Source organism: Callithrix jacchus, chromosome 14, assembly GCF_049354715.1.
Source record: "Callithrix jacchus isolate 240 chromosome 14, calJac240_pri, whole genome shotgun sequence".
In the NCBI taxonomy this organism is placed as follows: Eukaryota; Metazoa; Chordata; class Mammalia; order Primates; family Cebidae; genus Callithrix; species Callithrix jacchus.
The window spans coordinates 34309518-34313482 of NC_133515.1; the positions used below are offsets into that span (position 1 = coordinate 34309518).

At 45.8% G+C, this 3965-nt stretch overlaps 1 pseudogene; it reads left to right on the forward strand.

Moving 5' to 3' along the window:
- Nucleotides 1-708: 708 nt before the first annotated feature.
- Nucleotides 709-1376, forward strand: LOC100411703 (homeobox protein goosecoid pseudogene; annotated as a pseudogene).
- Nucleotides 1377-3965: the final 2589 nt, after the last annotated feature.

Sequence of the window (3965 nt, forward strand, 5' to 3'; positions counted from 1 at the left end):
AATGTATTTAGAAAGTGATGTTTGTGAAACACAGATTTTATGCCATGATAGCTGAACTCACAATCATCAAGTTCAATATCAAATTTAACTTTTCACTTCCTTGTTTTGATTATCTATTGTAACTAAAGATTTGCAAATCAATATTAAAAGAATCCAGCTTTGTGTTATTTATAAATGCTGCTCCAGGTGTCCTATCTCCTGTTTATCTGCTGAGATGCAACTGCCAGATGCCCAGTGGAACTTGCATGCTTTGTACCTAGAGGACGGACATTTCCTTTATGACTGCTGCTGCTAATACAGATGTGACTGCCCTGGCCTCCATGACACAAGGGGGAAATAAATGAAGTCAACTCATGAAGCTAAAATGTGGATAGACAAAGCGAAATAGACTCATCCAAGATATAGTCCAACCTGAATTAGCACCAACTGAAAAAAGATATAAAAAGCAGAATTGAAAAAATACAGGGCCTCCTTGCAAGGATCCCCCAAATTCTAACTGGTGTATTGATTGGTCTAACATCCAATATTATAAACAAACAAAAGACAGAATCTTTTCTTGATTTTAGAAACCATCTAGTCTTTGCTGAACTTGTAAGAACTATTTAGATTCTGGTCAGCAGCTGGAGTAAAGTGGACCCGCCCCCCCACTTTTAGGCTCTGTCCTCGGCGCATTCCCGCCCTTCCCTGGTCCCCGCCCGGGGCTCGGGGATGCCTGCCAGCATGTTCAGCATCGACAACATCCTGGCCGCCCAGCCGCGCTGCAAGGACTCGGTGCTGCCGGTGGCTCCCAGCGCGACGGCTCTGGTCGTCTTCCCGGCCCTGCACGGGGATTCGCTCTACGGCGCCAGCGGCGGCGCCTCCTCGGACTATGGCACCTTCTACGGGCAGCTGCACGTGCAGGCAGCTCCCATGGGTCCGGCCTGCTGTGGGGCCGTGTCGCCCCTGGGTGCCCAGCAGTGCTCCTGCGTCCCGACGCCCCCAGGCTATGAGAGCCCTGGCTCGGTGCTGGTGTCCCCGGTACCGCATCAGATGCTGACCTACATGAACATGGGCATGCTGTCGCGCACCGAGTTGCAGCTTCTCAACCAGCTGCACTGCCGGCAGAAGCGGTGGCACCGCACCATCTTCACTGACGAGCAGCTCGAAGCGCTTGAGAACCTCTTCCAGGAGACCAAGTACCCGGACGTGGGCACGCGCGAGCAGCTGGCCGGGAAAGTACACCTCCAGGAGGAGAAAGTGGAGGTCTGGTTTAAGAACCCCCGCGCCAAATGGAGGCGGCAGAAGCGGTCTTCATCGGAGGAGTCCGAGAACGTGGAGAAGTGGAACAAGACGTCGTCCTCGAAGGCATCGCCGGAGAAAAGGAAATAGGAAGGTAAAAGCGATTTGGACTTGGACAGCTGACGGCCGCGGGACACTTGCCCATGTTACTTGCCTAACTAGAAGGACTTGCACAGACAGACTATGCTACTTTATTGCACACGGGCTGCCTTGCGGGAGGGGGTCGAGAAAGAGGAACGAGGAGCTGTAAATAGTGTACAGAGCCTGGAGGGTCTGCGCCTGGGGTCAGGGCGCACCGGGACCCACAGCCCAGCAGCCCCAGGCTGCCTGCGCCTCATCCCCACTGTAGTATTTATAGTTAAATTAAGGGTCACAGTACAATAAAGTGATGGCAATGTATTAAAAAAATTAAAAAAAAAAAAAAAAGGCACTTTGGGAGGCCGAGGCGGGTGGATCACGAGGTCAACAGATCGAGACCATCCTGGTCAACATGGTGAAACCCCATCTCTACTAAAAATTACAAAAAATTAGCTGGGCACGGTGGTGCGTGCCTGTAATCCCAGCTACTCAGGAGGCTGAGGCAGGAGAATTGCCTGAACCCAGGGGGCGGAGGTTGCGGTGAGCCGAGATTGCGCCATTGCACTCCAGCCTGGGTAACAAGAGCGAAACTCCGTCTCAAAAAAAAAAAAAAAAAAAAGGATCATAGCTTTAGAACATGGCTGATCACTAACAGCTCGGGATTGTAGCTGCCAGTGAGAGCTCAGAGAACGAGAGGATGCCACACTTTCAGACGAATTTTCGTCGCTCACGGACCAGCAGATTTCTAGTGGAGGAGCCACACGGGTCACCAGCGCAACTCTTGTGGCTGGCTCAGCGGTTTTGCCGGCGCCTCCTTGCGGCAGCTCTTCATGCAGAGTAAACGGGACTGGTTCCCTTACTAACTGGTGTTTGGAGCTCGGGGAAGGCAGAGCCGCTGGTTGCGGACTCAAGAAGGAAGCCAGACCAGAGATTCCCGGGCAGAAGAGCACCATCAGTCATATCGCTGCTATTTTGGCCGGCACAGTGGGTTGCTTGGATCCCAGCACTGGGAATCAATAAATTGGACGTCGACTCAGAAGCCTTATTAGAAAGGCGGTAATTGTAAAGACGACAGATGGATAAATTTATAATAAAGGGGAAAAACCAGCCTAAGAAGGCCGAGCATACCCAAAATCAGAACCCCTCTCCCTCTACAGGGGATTGCAGTTCCTCATCAGCAACTGAACAAGCCCTGATGGAAAAGGACTGTGTTCCATTATCTGAAGTAGGCTTCAGAAGGTGGATAAGAAACTTCTGGGAGTTAAAAGAACTTGTTCTAACCCAATGTAAAGAAACTAAGAACTTTGAAAAAAGGTTTGACAAAATGCTGAAAAGAATAGACAATATAGAGAGGAATATAAATGAACTAATGGAGTTGAAAAATACAACACGAGAACTTAGTGAAATATGCACAAGTTTAAATAGCTGAATTGATCAAGCAGAAGAAAGGATATCAGAGGTCGAAGACCTACTTAATGAAGGAAAACGACAAGACAATAGAGAAAAAAGGATGAAAAGGAATGAGCAAAGTCTCCAAGAAATATGGGACTATATGAAAAGACCTAATCTACGTTTGATTGGTGTACCTGAATGTGATGGAGAGAATGAATCCAAGCTGGAAAATACTCTTCAGCATATTATCCAGGAAAATTTTCCCAATCTAGCAAAGCAGGACACTATTCAACCCCAGGTAATACAGAGCACACCACAAAGATATTCCTCAAGAAGAGCAACCCCAAGGCACATAATCGTTAGATTCACCAGGATTGAAACGAAGGAGAAAATACTAAGGGCAACTAGAGAGAAAAGTCAGGTTACCCACAAAGGGAAGCCTATCAGACAGCAGATCTCTCAGTGGAAACCCTACAAGCCAGAAGAGTGGGGGGCCAATATTCAACATACATAAAGAACAGAACTTTTAGCCCAGAATTTCATATCCTGCCAAACTAAGCTTCACAATTGAAGGAAAAATAAAATCTTTTATGAACAAGCAAGTACTCAGAGATTTTATTACCACCAGGCCTGCTTTACAAGAACTCCTGAAAGAAGCATCATAAATAGAAAGGAACAACCAGTATGAGCCTTTCTAAAAATATACCAAAAAGTAAAGAGCATCAACATAAAGAAGAATTTACATCAACGAATGGATAAAATAGCCAGTTAACATCAAATGGCAGTAACCCTAAATTTAAATTGACTAAATCCCCCAATCAAAAGATACAGCCAAAATCTAATGGTATATCCAAAGATACACAAAGATTCAAAACAAAGGGTTGGAGAAAAATTTACCGACCAAATGGAGAGCAAAAATAAATAAATAAACAAAAAGCAGGAGTTGCAATTCTCACATTGGATAAAATAGATTTCAAAGCAACAAAGATACAGTGGTAAAAGGATCAATGCAACAATAAGAGATCTTAATACCCGGATACATTATACCCATAACGAGATTTAGACTCAACAAGACAGAAAGTTAATAAGGATATCCAGGACTTGAACTCAGATCCAGAACAAGTAAACTCAATAAATATTTATAGAGCTCTCCACTTTAAATACACAAAATATTGATCAGCCATTATTAATACCCATTTTTAGAATGAAGCAATATT